At 40.8% G+C, this 15,788-nt stretch overlaps 1 long non-coding RNA gene across 2 annotated transcripts in view; it reads right to left on the minus strand.

Moving 5' to 3' along the window:
* The window catches only part of LOC143659661 (uncharacterized), a 224,843-nt gene that overhangs the window by 40,388 nt on the left and 168,667 nt on the right, over nt 1–15,788 (minus strand). The window lies entirely within an intron of this gene.

Consider the following 15,788-nt stretch of genomic DNA (forward strand, 5'->3'; position numbering starts at 1 on the left):
ACACACAGGGACTGAACTAACAAATAAAATACGCATTCAACTATATTACATATGCAAGAAAAACCATGTAGACCCACAAGAAATGTATCTGCAGATCTATAATCACACAGATATACCTCGCCAGTGAAAAATTCTCAACTTACTGTGACCTTTGCCAGCCCTTGGTGAACTCAACACGTTCTGATCCACTCTCCAGAGTCCTTCACTTCTGTTGATGGCATGAGAAACAAGAGTGATGAAAGACTCTGTAAGCCCTGACCTCTAGACCTGCCTATGTACAACCTCAAGCTCCAGAGAAATAGGCAGGAGGTTACTTTTACCAAGCAGAGAGGAGTCAGATAAAGTCCCTAAGCTCCTGGTGAAGGAAATAACCAAGTAGGCTAATTGCCTGCAATTTTCCCTTGGGAGGAGGCTGGACGGGAACTGTAGGGTCTGGGCTCCTAGAGTCACCAGAGAGGGTCCTGGAAATTGGGGACACCCTGGGCCTCTCTCTGCCTGCTCAGAGTTCCACCTGGGAAGCAAGAGTGGTCAGTTGTCTTCCTGCCCTGATGTAGTCAGTGAGTGGTGTCAGAGAACACTGGAACTGAGGGTGGATACTACCAGTCTTTGTTTGTTGGCCTTGAACAATTAAAGCAAATTCCCTCAACCTTGTTTCATTAGCTGGAAAGTACAGATAAGAATAGTATTGTCATCATGGCGTGATGATTAATATTAAATGAATATAGGGTGCATGCATAGTTCAGTGGTAGAATTCTCACCTGCCATGTGGGAGACCTGGGATTGATGGTCCATTGCACCTAAAAAAGAAAAATTAAATGAAATAATATATGCTAAAGTACATAATAATTGCAAAACCTTAGTTCTCATTATCATTACCTTTGTATCTTCTGAAAATGTAATTGCATGCATCTAAATCTATAGATAAATAATTATTGCTCTTGAATTGACAAAATTAATTATTAGAATCTTCAGAATTTAATAGCAATCCACACCGTTTATAAAAGAGATAAAAGCTGTTCATAAAGAGCAGCAGTTTATGTGATTCAAATTTCAGTAGATCCACCAACCCTATTTTATACCATCTTTGTTGCTCCTCTTGGACTCCACACAATGGACTTTTTTTACACAGGCACCTGAAATTGAACCCAGGGCCTCCAGCAGGGCAGGCGAGAACTCTGCCTGCTGAGCCACTGTGGCCCACCCTCAATGGATATTTTTACAGAATTCTTCTAAGGTTCTTTCTTTCCCACTTGACGCAATCCTCAGCACTCAATCATACATACAGTCTACTCTATTATTTGGGGCATATTTCTCCTCAAGAAGTTATAATCACCACCAAGACAAAACCTGTGTATTTTATTCCTCCCCTCTCCCCTCATGCCCAGAGAATAGCACCATCTGGACACATAACAGGGACTCGTCAAGAGTCAGATTGAAACCAGCCTGTAACATGCAGAGAGACCACTGAAGATACCCTAAGCGCAAGTCCTAGCTCACACATCACTTTTTTCTCCAATTATAACCTCCTACATAAGGGAAAGAGGAAACTAATAGGGGTTAAGAATATTATTTTAATACAAGCTCTATACAACTTTACAATGACTAGTTCATTGAAAATAAATTAGTAAATTAAACAGTCCTACAAATGATCACCCTTAAAATTCAGAAATCAACTAAGAATAATCATATAGTGAATTTGCTACTAGTTCCTAAATGTAACAAACCAAGTGAATGTGTTACTTTAAAAGCTGGCAAAATATCAGCATATTGTACATAGTAAGAAGATTTGAAAAGTTAGCTAAAATCAATAGAATTTATTAGGAAAAGCAATTTTCATAAATTAAATTCATTTTAAAGAAGTCTAAAGAAATCCACAACTCATACAAAATCTAAACATCCCTTAAGTGTTGCCATGAAGACCCAATGAACTGTCTTTTAAAAAGCCTTTTTAAATATAAAAGCTTATTAAATCTGGAAGTTTATGGCCTTTCCCTTTTTAAATATTGTACTCAATTTGCTAAAATTGTATAAGAATATTTGTATTACAGATGTGAGTGAGACTGATAGAGTATCCTTTTCTGGCAGAGTGTATATCTGGTGTCATGGTTAGGGACAGGTGTCAACTTGGCCAAGTTGTGGTACCTGTTCATCTGATTCGGCAAGCGCTGGCCTGTCTGTTGCAATGAGGACATTTCATAGGATTAGGTCATGATCACGTCAGCTACATCCACAGCTGATTCCATTTGTAATCAGCCAAAGGGGAGTGTCTTCTGCAATTAGTGATGCTAAATCCAATCATGGGAAGCCTTTTAAGGAGGACTCAGAGGAGACAGGTGGCATTCCTGCTTTGGCTGGTGAGCCTCTCCTGTGGAGTTCGTCCAGGCCATCCATTGGAGTCATCGGCTTCGCAGCCTGCCCTGTGGATTTTGGACTCTGTGTTCCTACAGTCACGTGAGACACTTTCATAAATTTTATATTTGCAAGTGTTCCCTGTTGGTTCTGTTTCTCTAGAGAACCCTAACTAATACATCTTGGTACCAGGAGTGGTTCTTAAGGAACAGAATCTTAAAAATGGGTTTTTATGAATGGTTTTCTACTCTGACTGGGCTCAGAGACAATAAGGACTCTGATTCCCGTAATCAGAATGACACTCCCAATCCATGGACTGAGTTGGCAAAGGAGATAGTCAAAATATCATCATTAGATTCTCCTAATGCTTCGCTTGTACGAAGCCAGACTCTGGGGGATAATGTTTTTGACACCTTTACAGAGTTTTGTAGGAATAAGAGTTATAGAGATGTTGGTTGGTTATTGTTAGATACACTGTCTACATTAAAGGGTGAAAGGGATGGGCTTAAGGCTTCAAACAAGAAGCTTAAGTGCCGTCTGAAAGATGTAGAGGTTTCTATGAGTATCCTGAAGGAAAATTTTATTTCCTGTAGCCGTAGACTTGAGATCTCTGAAAATCAGACTCAGAATCTTATTGTTAGAGTAGCAACTTTACAACATAAACTGAAATCTCAGTCTCGCATGGTGTCTGCCGTTAAAGTGAGGGCATTGATTGGAAAGGAGTGGGACCCTGAAAAATGGGATGGTGACATATGGATTGATAATGATGTTGGGGGTGAGGTTGAAACCCTAGACCATGCTGAGCCTTCTTTAGATAACCCTGTAATAGTCTGCCCTGAGGACATAGCCACCCCACCTCCAGCCTGCCTTGAGGAATTGGCCACCCAACCTCCTCCTGAAGGGATTAGCCCTAGAGTTATTAATCCTGTCTCACCAGATGAAACTGCAAATGAAAGCCCTGAAGCAAATGGCTTGGAAGATATTTCTAATTCTTTTCATGACCCACCCCCACCACCCCGCATTTCTTCTCGACCTATAACTAGACTAAAGTCCCAACAGGCCCCTAAAGGTGAGGTACAAAGTATCACACATGAGGAGGTATGTTATACTCCAAAAGAACTGTGTGAGTTTTCCAATTTATATAGACAGAAATCAGGGGAATATGTGTGGCAATGGATTTTAAGAGTGTGGGATAATGGTGGGAGGAATATAAGGCTGGATCAGGCTGAATTTATTGATATGGGCCCACTAAGCAGAGATTCTGCATTCAATGTTATAGCTAGAGCAGTTAGAAAAGGTGTTAACAGCTTGTTTGGGTGGTTGGTTGAAACATGGATCAAAAGGTGGCCAACATTACCTGAAGTTGAAATGCCAGAACTGCCCTGGTATAATGTAGATGAGGGGATCCAGAGCTTAGAGAGATTGGGATGTTAGAGTGGATTTATCATGCAAAGCCTGCTCTTACACCCAGGAATGTCCAGAGGATGCACCATTTACCAGAACAGTGACAAATAAATTTGTGAGACTAGCACCATCATCCCTCAAGAGCTCTGTGGTTGCACTTCTCTGTAGGTCAGATATTACTGTAGGAACTGCTGTCACTGAGCTGGAATCCTTAAACACAATGGGGATGACAGGATCCCGAGTTGGCAGAAGCCAGGTGGCAGCACTTAATCACCAAAGACAGGGTAGACGTGGGTATTATAATAGACAACAAACTCAAAGGAGGCATCAAAATTATATGACACGCAGAGATTTGTGGCATTGGCTAGTAAATCATGGGGTGCCTAGAAATACAATAGAAGGGCAGCCTACTAAATTCTTGTTGGAGCTGTATAAACAAAAGAGTTCTAGGTCAAGGGAACAGAAGTCTAACCTGAATTACAAAAACACAGAGTCACGGTCCCTTAACCAATTTCCAGACTTGAAACAGTTTACAGACCCTGAGCCCCTTGAATGAAGGGGAGGCCAGGTCCCTATGGGGAAGAAACCTGTTACACTGCCACAAATTTATACTGTTAACCTTCCTCTAAGTCTTCCCCAAGGAGACAGACGGCCTTTTACCAGGGTAACTGTGCATTGGGGAAAAGGAAATGATCAGATATTTCGGGGATTATTAGACACTGGTTCAGAAGTGACATTAATTCCAGGGGACCCAAAACGTCACTCTGGACCACCAGTCAGAGTGGGGGCTTATGGAGGCCAGGTGATCAATGGAGTTTTAGCTCAGGTCCATCTCACAGTGGGTCCAGTGGGCCCCTGGACCCATCCTGTAGTTATTTCCCCAGTTCCGGAATGTATAATTGGCATAGACATACTGAGCAACTGGCAGAATCCCCACGTTGGTTCTCTAACTCGTGCAGTGAGGGCTATTATGGTGGGAAAGGCCAAGTGGAAGCCACTAGAACTGCCCCTACCAAGCAAAATAGTAAATCAAAAGCAATACCGTATTCCTGGAGGGATTGCAGAGATTACTGCCACTCTTAAGGACTTGAAAGATGCAGGGGTGGTGATTCCCACCACATCCCCATTCAACTCTCCTATTTGGCCTGTGCAGAAAACAGATGGGTCTTGGAGAATGACAGTGGATTATCGTAAACTCAACCAGGTGGTAACTCCAATTGCAGCTGCTGTTCCAGATGTAGTATCATTGCTTGAGAAAATCAATACATCCCCTGGTACCTGGTATGCAGCTATTGATCTGGAAAATGCTTTTTTCTCAATAGCTATTAGTAAGGACCACCAGAAACAGTTTGCTTTCAGCTGGCAAGGTCAGCAATATACTTTCACTGTCCTACCTCAGGGGTATATCAACTGTCCAGCCCTATGTCATAATCTTGTTCGCAGAGACCTTGATCGTTTCTCCCTCCCACAAGACATCACACTGGTCCATTATATTGATGATATCATGTTGATTGGACCTAGTGAGCAAGAAGTAGCAACTACTCTAGATTTACTGGTAAGGCATTTGCGTGTCAGAGGATGGGAGATAAATCCAACAAAAATACAGGGGCCTTCCACCTCAGTCAAATTTCTAGGTGTCCAGTGGTGTGGGGCATGTCGAGATATCCCTTCTAAGGTGAAGGATAAATTGCTGCATCTGGCCCCTCCCACAACCAAAAAAGAGGCACAACGCCTAGTGGGTCTTTTTGGATTTTGGCGACAACATATTCCTCATTTGGGTGTGCTACTCCGGCCCATTTATCGAGTGACCAGAAAAGCTGCTAATTTTGAGTGGGGACCTGAACAAGAGGAGGCTCTGCGACAGGTCCAGGCTGCTGTGCAAGCTGCTCTGCCACTTGGGCCATATGATCCAGCAGATCCAATGGTGCTGGAAGTGTCAGTGGCAAATAGAGATGCTGTCTGGAGCCTTTGGCAGGCCCCTATAGGAGAATCACAATGCAGACCCTTAGGATTTTGGAGCAAAGCTTACCATCTGCTGCAGATAACTACTCTCCTTTTGAGAAACAGCTTTTGGCCTGCTACTGGGCCTTAGTAGAGACTGAACGCTTAACCATGGGCCACCAAGTTACCATGAGACCTGAGTTGCCTATCATGAGTTGGGTGTTGTCTGACCCACCAAGCCATAAAGTTGGGCGTGCACAGCAGCACTCTATTGTAAAGTGGAAATGGTATATACGAGATAGAGCCAGAGCAGGTCCTGAAGGCACAAGTAAGTTACATGAAGAAGTGGCCCAAATGCCCATGGTTTCCACTCCTGCTGCCACATTACCTTCTCTTTCCCAGACCAGAGCTATGGCCTCTTGGGGAGTTCCTTACAGTGAATTGACTGAGGAAGAGAAAACTCGGGCCTGGTTTACAGATGGTTCAGCATGATATGCAGGTTCCACCCGAAAGTGGACAGCTGCAGCATTACAACCCCTTTCTGGGGTGTCCTTGAAGGACAGTGGTGAGGGGAAATCCTCCCAGTGGGCAGAACTTCGAGCAGTGCACCTGGTTGTTCATTTTGCTTGGAAGGAAAACTGGCCAGAGGTGCGTTTGTATACTGACTCATGGGCTGTTGCTAATGGTTTGGCTGGATGGTCAGGGACTTGGAAAGACCATAATTGGAAAATTGGTGACAAAGAGGTCTGGGGAAGAAGTATGTGGATAGACCTTTCTGAGTGGGCTAAAAACATGAAGATATTTGTGTCCCATGTGAATGCACACCAGAGGGTGACTTCAGCAGAGGAAGATTTTAATAATCAAGTGGATAAGATGACCCGTTCTATGGATACCAGTCAGCCTCTTTCCCCAGCAACTCCTGTTATTGCCCAATGGGCTCATGAACAAAGTGGTCATGGTGGTAGGGATGGAGGTTATGCATGGGCTCAGCAACATGGACTTCCACTCACCAAGGCTGACCTGGCTACAGCCACTGCTGAGTGCCCAATCTGCCAGCAGCAGAGACCCACACTCAGCCCCCGATATGGCACCATTCCCCGAGGTGACCAGCCAGCTACATGGTGGCAGGTTGATTACATTGGACCACTCCCTTCATGGAAGGGGCAGCGATTTGTTCTAACTGGAATAGACACATACTCTGGATATGGGTTTGCTTTCCCTGCACGCAATGCTTCTGCCAAAACTACTATCTGTGGGTTTACAGAATGCCTTATCCATCGTCATGGTATTCCACATAGCATTGCTTCGGATCAAGGAACACACTTCACAGCAAATGAAGTGCGAGAATGGGCACATGCTCATGGAATTCTCTGGTCTTACCATGTTCCCCATCATCCAGAAGCTGCTGGATTGATAGAACGGTGGAATGGCCTTTTGAAAACTCAATTACGGTGCCAACTAGGTGGCAAAAACTTGAAAGGCTGGGGTAATGTTCTCCAGGAAGCTGTGTATGCTCTGAATCAGCGTCCACTCTATGGTGCTGTTTCTCCCATAACCAGGATCCATGGGTCCAGGAACCAAGGGGTGGAAATGGGTGTGGTGCCACTCACTATTACTCCTAGTGATCCACTAGGAAAATTTTTGCTTCCTGTCCCTGCTACCCTGAGTTCTGCTGGTCTACAGGTTTTAGTTCCAAAATGGGGTGTGCTTTCTCCAGGAGAAACAACAGTGATACCACTGAACTGGAAGTTAAGATTGCCACCTGGCCACTTTGGGCTACTTATGCCTCTGGATCAACACACCAAGAAGGGGATTACGTTATTGTCTGGGGTAATTGACCCTGACTATCAGAAGGAAGTAGGACTGCAACTACATAATGGAGGTAAAGAAGAGTTTTCTTGGAATATAGGAGATCCCCTGGGGCGTCTATTAGTACTACCATGCCCTGTGATTAAAATCAATGGAAAACTGCAACAACACAATCCAGGCAGGATCACTAATGGCTCTGAGACTTCAGGAATGAAGGTTTGGGTCACCCCACCAGGCAAAGAACCACGGCCAGCTGAAGTGCTTGTTGAGGGGAAAGGGAACATGGAATGGGTAGTGGAAGAAGGTAGTGATAAATATGAACTTCAACCACGTGATCAGTTACAGAAACGAGGACTGTAATGCTGTTTTGTTTGTGTTATACTATTTAAGTTGTAAGATATCAAGTTTAAGAATGAATGTTGCCCAAGGATTTGCACGCTATTCTGGAGAGATTTAATGTGTTTCCAGTTATATGCAGGACAGTTGAGTATTGTCAGGTAAAAAAAAAAAATGTGTGCTTATTTGTTTTCATTTGGAAATTAAGTATGGTCTAAGGTGATATATATATATATATATATATATATATATATATATATATATATATATATATATATATGTGTGTGTGTGTGTGTGTGTGTGTGTGTGTGTGCCAAGTTGACAAGGGGTGGACTGTCATGGTTAGGGACAGGTGTCAACTTGGCCAAGTTGTGGTACCTGTTCATCTGATTGGGCAAGCGCTGGCCTGTCTGTTGCAATGGACATTTCATAGGATTAGGTCATGATCACGTCAGCTACATCCACAGCTGATTCCATTTGTAATCAGCCAAAGGGGAGTGTCTTCTGCAATTAGTGATGCTAAATCCAATCATGGGAAGCCTTTTTAGGAGGACTCAGAGGAGGCAGGTGGCATTCCTGCTTTGGCTGGTGAGCCTCTCCTGTGGAGTTCGTCCAGGCCATCCATTGGAGTCATCGGCTTCGCAGCCTGCCCTGTGGTTTTGGACTCTGCGTTCCTACGGTCACGTGAGACACTTTCATAAATTTTATATTTGCAAGTGTTCCCTGTTGGTTCTGTTTCTCTAGAGAACCCTAACTAATACATCTGGTGTATGCATTAAGATAATACCAGCTTCATAGAATGAGTAGGGTAGAGTCTGAGTTCCCCAGCTGCTAAAATAAATACCACATAATTGGTTGACTTATTGACTCATGGTTTTGAAACTAGGAGACGACAAAAATAGAGGCATCACAAAGGCAATGCTTTCCCCTTGATAAGTGGTTTACTGGGCTGGATCAAAAATACAGGCATCACAAAGGCAACGCTTTCCCCTTGAAAAGTGGTGTACTGGGCTGGCTGCTAGATATTCTTGAAGTTCCTTGGCTTTTCTGTCACATGGTGATTTTTCTTCTTTGTCTTCCAGGTTCCATTCTTGATCTTTCCCGTGGCTTTCTCTCTCTACTACCCAGTTTCTTCTGCTTATAAAGTGTTCTCCTAGCACAGTTTAAGACCCATCCTCTTTAAGTTGGCCACACCTTAACTAAAACAACATCTCCTAAAGGTCCTTTTCATAATGGATAAACATCACTGTTAATTAAGATTAAGCATCTTTTATCTGGAGAACAAAATTCAACCTACCACAGGATTTATTCACTCCTCTTCATTGTTCTGTAGAAGTTTGTATAGAACTTGTATTATTTCTTCCTTAAATAATTAATAACATTTACCAGCTAGCCATTTTTGCCAGGTTTTTTTTTGGGGGGGGGGCAAGGTTTTTAATGAAAAATTAGATTTCTTTAATTGATATAGGGTTAATAAAGTTACCTATTATTTTGTTTCTGTTCAAGTTTTTCAGCCTTATTGACATATAACTGACATACAATAAGTTGAAGATATTTATTTATTTATTTATTTATTTATTTTTTAACATGGACAGGCACCGGGAAGCGAACCCAGGTCCTCTGGCATGGCAGGCAAGCATCCTTGCCTGCTGAGCCACAGTGGCCCACCCAGTTGAAGATATTCAAAGTATAAAATTTGATAAGTTTTGAAATATGCATATACAAAGGAAACCAACACAGCCATCAAGTGAGCATAATATCCAACACCCTACAATATTTCTTCATTTCACTTGGTAATCCATTCCACCTTCAATTCTCTTTTCACTCCATCTTCTTTATAACCAGGCAGGTACTGCTCTGCTCTCATTTAATAGAGATTACTTTGACATTTTAGAAATTTACATAAATGGAATCATACAGTATTTATCATTTTTTGTTTTATTCCTTTCACTCAGGCTAAATATTTTCATAATTAAGAGTACGTAATATTGGTAAGGTCTAGACAAGAAGGTTAATGTCACAAGTTAGAGAGCTCAGAAATATGTCTATCTATTAGTATACACGTGATTTATAACATTAGGCTCTGTAGAGTCGTCTTTTCATAAACGGAGGTAAGATAATTGGGAATCCACACGGAAAAATGAAATTGGAACCCTGCCTCACACCAAATACAAAAATTAACTCCAGACAAATTATAAACTTATATATGCAAAAGAAAGGTAAAAATACTAAATAATAAAAGATAAATCTTTGTCTCCCCAAGGTAGGAAAATAGATCTTAAATAAGACACAGAAAGTTCTTACCATAAAGGAAAAGAATAATAAAGTACATCAGGTTAAAACTAATCCTTCTGCTCTGTTTATCAAAAGACATAATACAGTAAAAAGACAAATGTCAGCTTAGTAAAAGGTATTCAAAATTCATAAAACCTACAGTCATATTAAGAATATGTAAGAATCCGTAGAAATGAAAGAGGAAAAGGCCAGGAAAAAATGTATACCCATAACTATATGAAAGGATGCTGAATTTCACTAATAATCAGTGAAATTCAGATTAAATTATAAGGGGGGACCACTACACTATATATGCATCGAATAGAAAACTCTAGTAGTCAGAGAACAGATACAAAGGGTTGAAAAGGATGTGGAACAATAAAAGTTGTATGCTACTGGGAGCATAAATTGGTGTAATCAGTTTGTAAAATGATTTGTTATATATATGATAGGTAAGATACATATATTTTATAAATTTCACTCCTAGATATATATTTCAGAGAAACACATACACATGTACAAGAAGAGATCTGTATAAAAATGTTTAATACAGATATTAAAGTTTTGCAACAAAAACTGGAAATAACTCAAACGTACATCTATGGTAGAATGAATAAATTAATTGTATAAATTGTGGTATATTCATAAAATGGATGAATTAGCAGTAACAGTGAATGAAATAGAGACTTTGACATAACAAAATAGATGAACCTCACAAACATGTTAAATGGAAAATTGTCTCATTCACAATATCATCGCAAAATTTAAAATAGTAGAGTATAAACCTGTAAGAAATGGGCAGGACATATATGATGGGAAAGGGCAAATTTTACTGAAGGACCTAAAATAAAACCTAAAATTTAAAAAAGAGACATGCTAGAGTCTAGTTGCTAGTTGGAAGACATAATTTTATAAAGATGTTAATTTCCCTCAAATCAATATATAAATTCAATCCAATTATACTCAATAACCTAAGAGGATTATTTATTAAATTTCATAAAATAATAATAACAATCTTCTCTAGAAGAGAAAATGTGCAAGAAAACAAAGACAACTTTTAAAATGAATCACATCCTACCTAATTAAACAACCTACTGTAAAACTATAGAAACTCAAAGTGTGGTATTGCCATAGGAACAGGCAGATAAGTAATCCAAGTAGAGTCTAGAAGCAGAACCATATAAAGAATTTAGAATTCCCTGAATATAATTAAGGTTGAATGCCCTTTCATAAGTTCAGTTATTTGCATTTCTTCTGTAAATTGTTCATCTAGAGCTCTGACCCATTTTCTTTGTGCATGGAAGACAGAATTTGAGAGTGATGAATTTGGATATTCAGCAGAAGAAATTCCCAAACTAAATGTGGAAAATTCAGTCTGGCTGCTCTTTGTAGCTTATAGTAAAATGTGAGAGGAAAGAGTTGAGTTGATAATTGAACACTTGCGTACAAAGAAACAGAAATTAATGGTCTGGAAAATTCTGGGCTTCCAGAAAGTGAGACCCCAGAGAATGGTGCCCCACATGAGGATTTAACCAAACAGAACCAGGCAGCCATAATAGGGCAAGTGAGGATTTGAGATAGAGTTACCCAGAAAGGATCTGTGGGAAGCTCTCATGTCTAATGGACATAATTCCAGCGTACTACATAGAAAACTAACAAGAGCGTTATGGGATCTCTATAAATGGAACCACTGCCAGTCTGGACTAAAAGGGACAGAAAAGGGACAAATTGAGGGAAAAATAAGTTCAAAAGCAGAACCATGGAAGCTAAGGTCTTACCTTGGCCAGGAGAGTGGACCCACCCATTCACTTGGAGAGGGTGAGTTTGTTCCAAAGGCAGAGGGCGCACCTTCCACCTCATGCTCAGGAAGAATTTTGCCGCCCCAGGCCTTAGAAAGAGTGGAGCACATAAACCGGGGCTTGGTGGAACCTGGCTGCCACCCCATTGCTCTAGAGGGATTGAGCATGTGCCCCAGAGATTGCAGAGATCCTGGGTGCTGCCCTGAAGCTTGGAGAGGGTGGAGCCAAGAGAAGGGCTGTCCCCTCCATGTGCCCAAGTGTTTCAACTCACCACCGAGTTCGGAGAAAGGACCTGTTGAGTAGGTCCTTGGAAAGGGTGGGTGTGGTAGTTATATTCAGGTGTCAACTTAGCCAGGTGAAGATGCCTAGTTCTATTGCTGTGGACATGAGCCAATGGCATATGAACCTCATCTGTTGGTGATTACATCTGCAGTCAGCTAGGAGGCATGCCTGCTGCAATGCATGATGTTTGATTTGATTGGCTGGTGCTTAAATGAGAGAGGTCAACATAGCACAGCCCAAGCAGCTCAGCATACCTCATCTCAGCACTTGCAGCTCAGCCCAGGCCTTTGGAGATGAAGAAAGGAATCACCCCAGGGAACATTGTTGGAACCCAGAGGACTGGAGAGAAGGCCAGCAGAGATTGCCCTGTGCCTTCTCATGTAAGAAAGAACCTCAGTTGAAAGTTAGCTGCTTTTCCTCTGAAGAACTATAGATTAACTAAATAAATCCCCTTTTATTGAAAGCCAATCCGTCTCTGGTGTGTTGCATTCTGGCAGCTAGCAAACTAGAACAGTGGGACTGCTGTTTTCAATAGCCCTAAGGATAAATAACTCTCAGATTTTGAAATCCAATGGAGAGTGCTCTGCAGTTTTTCAGAATTGTTTGGGTCCTGTGAACCCTGTTTATTTACCGTTCCATTTCTCCCTACGACAATAAAAACCGCATTCTATGACTACCCCTCCTTTATATATTGGAAGCAGATAATTTGTTCTGAGTTTCTCAGGTCCACAGCCAGAGGAGAATTTCTTGCCTCAAAACAGACCATGCTGTAACTGACCTTGATTAGATTTTGTATTGACTTTGTATGGTATTTTTTTTTTCCTGAAATGGTTTAAGGTTTTTGTGATATTGTAATGGATTGAACGCATTTTGTTTATGGAACGAACATGTCTTTTTTTGGGTGCAATGATAGAATATGCTGATTTGAAACTATTATGTACCCCAGAAATGCCATTTTTTAATCCTGAACCAATCTTGTGGGGGCAGCCATTTCTTTTAATCCTGATTCAGTATTGTAGGGTGGAAACTTTTGATTAGGTTATCTCCCATGGAGATGTGGTGCATTCAATTGTGAGTGTGAACTTTTTCTTAGATGGAGATACGACTCCACCCATTCAAGGGGGATCTTGATTAGTTTACTAGAATACTTTAAAAGAGGAGACATTTTGGAGAATCCTAGGATGCAGACATAGACACAGATGTTTGGAGATGCAGATGCTTGGAGAACAGCTGCTTCAGAAGTGCAGGGACAGATGTTTGGAGATGCTTGGAGTGTTGACAGGGAGAGCAGATGCCTAGACATGGACAGAGTCTGGCAGACATTGCCATGAGCATTCCCATGAGATGCTAAGCAAGCCAGAACCCAGAGTTATGTCCTGGAGGAACCAAGTGAAGGCCCACTGGTGCTTAAAGAGGAAAATACTGGCATCAGAAGTGTAAGCTACGAACTGGGAATAAGGACCAATAGATGCCAGCCACATGCCCTCCCAGCTGACAGAGGTGTTCTGATGCATCAGCCTTCCTTGAGTAAAGATAACATCTTGGGGCCTTAATTTGGACATTTTCACAGCCTTAGAATTGTAACTTGCAACTTATTAAATTCTTTTTTTAAAATCCATTCCATTTCTGGTATATTGCTTTCTGGCAGCAATAGCAAATTAATACATAGTGGTAGTGGCTTCTGGCTGTTCCTAATATATGGGTTGGCCCACCAGTCCCTTTTTATCACCTCATATCTTTTATCATTCGTGTAAACAAGTGTATTATATCAAATTCCCTCTGTTTAAGAGACCTCAAGTGTCTTCCTTTTTCCAGCTGGACTCTGGCTGATACATTAATTCTTTCTCAGTAATATGTGGCTCAAATATTTTGTCTAAGTCTTATATGTCGTGCTTTTTCTCTCAATGGTCTTTTGGTGAAAAGAAGTGTTTCACTTAAATGAGTGAAAGCACTAAGAAATAGTGCTGATGAGGTTCATGAAAATATTCCTCTATATTTTTATCTAAAAATTTATAGTTTTGTTTCTCACACACAAGTATTTAATAATAACAAAAGCAACAGTAACTACAACTAACATTTACATGCCATGTACTATGTGCCAGAAACTGTTCTTCATATATATTTATACAATACTTTTCAAAAGAGGCCTGTTCTTTTTCTGTTTTTACAGATTATGAAACTTAACCACAACTTTTTAATTTTGTATTTGATGTACAACAGAGAGTCAATTACATTATTTTTAAGATGGATACACAATCGTCCTTGCACCACTTCTTGAATCATTATAATTTCCCTATTGATCTGATAGGACACCATCACACATCAAGTTTCCATTCCTCAGTGGGCATGTTTCAAAGATGTCTCCTATATTGCTTTCGCCTTCTGCTTTATCTTTGCACCAATATTATACTCTGTTAATTGTTATAGCTTTATAGTAAATACTGATATAAGGCAAGTGCCCCACCTTCTTCTAGAGTGCTTTGAATATTCATGGTACTTAGTTAATCTACATAAATTATGGAATTAGCTTGTCAAGATCCATAGAAACTTCCTTCAGTTTAAATGGAATTGTGATAAATTTATGGATTAATTGGAGGAGAATTGAAATCTGCAAGACATTGAGTTTTCCTTTTAATGAGTATGAATTTATTTGTATTTCAATAAAACCTTTAATGATTTCACCCATAAGGGTTATACATTTTTCCTAGGTTTGTTCTCAGGTACCTTCTAATTTTTAATGCTATTGTAAATTCTATTTTTTGAAAACATACATTTTCTACGTATTTTCTCATGATGTATCATTTTCCTTGGTTTTATAGCACCAGTTATGACCTGCACTGTAATGGTGACTAGAGGCAGTGAAACTGAGCACCTCTGTCATTTTCCTGATCTTAAAGGGAAAGCTCTTGACATTTTGCTATTAACTTTCAAATTTGTACGTTTTTGATAGAAACCTTTGTAGATTGAGGACGTTTGTCTTCATTCCTAGTTTGCTAAGGACATTTATCAGGAATAGGTGCAATTTTCCAAATGCTATTTCTGCCATTTTGAGGCTATGTACCCCAGAAAAGCCATGTTGTAATCCTGATCCTATCTTGTGAGGCCATACCTAATGCTTAGGGTGGAGACCTTTGACTAGATTGTTTCCATGGAGAGTGACCCACTCAATTGTGGGTGTGGCCTTCTGTTTCCATGCAAGTGTGATACACGTAATTGTGAATGTGGCCCACTGATTAAATCGGTGGGTCTTGATTAATGTACTGGAGCATTTTAAAAGGTGAAACATTTTTGAGAAACTTCAGATGCATGTGCTTGGACACAGTTGTCCAGAGCTGATAGGGACACAGACATTTGGAGATGTTTGGAATGCCAACAGATAGAGCAAACACCTAGACTCGGACATTTGAAGAGGCAGAGTCCAGAAGATGTTGCCACGTCCCTTCCCATGAGATGCTAAGCAAGTCAGAACCCAGAGTTGTATCCTGGGGGAGTTAAATAAATAAAGGCCCACAGAAGCTTAGAAAGGAAACCACTTTCATCAAAAGCTTAAAGAAATGGAACTGGGAACAAGGACAGGCAGAAGACAACCACATG

The sequence above is a fragment of the Tamandua tetradactyla genome, chromosome 2, assembly GCF_023851605.1.
Source record: "Tamandua tetradactyla isolate mTamTet1 chromosome 2, mTamTet1.pri, whole genome shotgun sequence".
NCBI classification, from domain to species: Eukaryota; Metazoa; Chordata; class Mammalia; order Pilosa; family Myrmecophagidae; genus Tamandua; species Tamandua tetradactyla.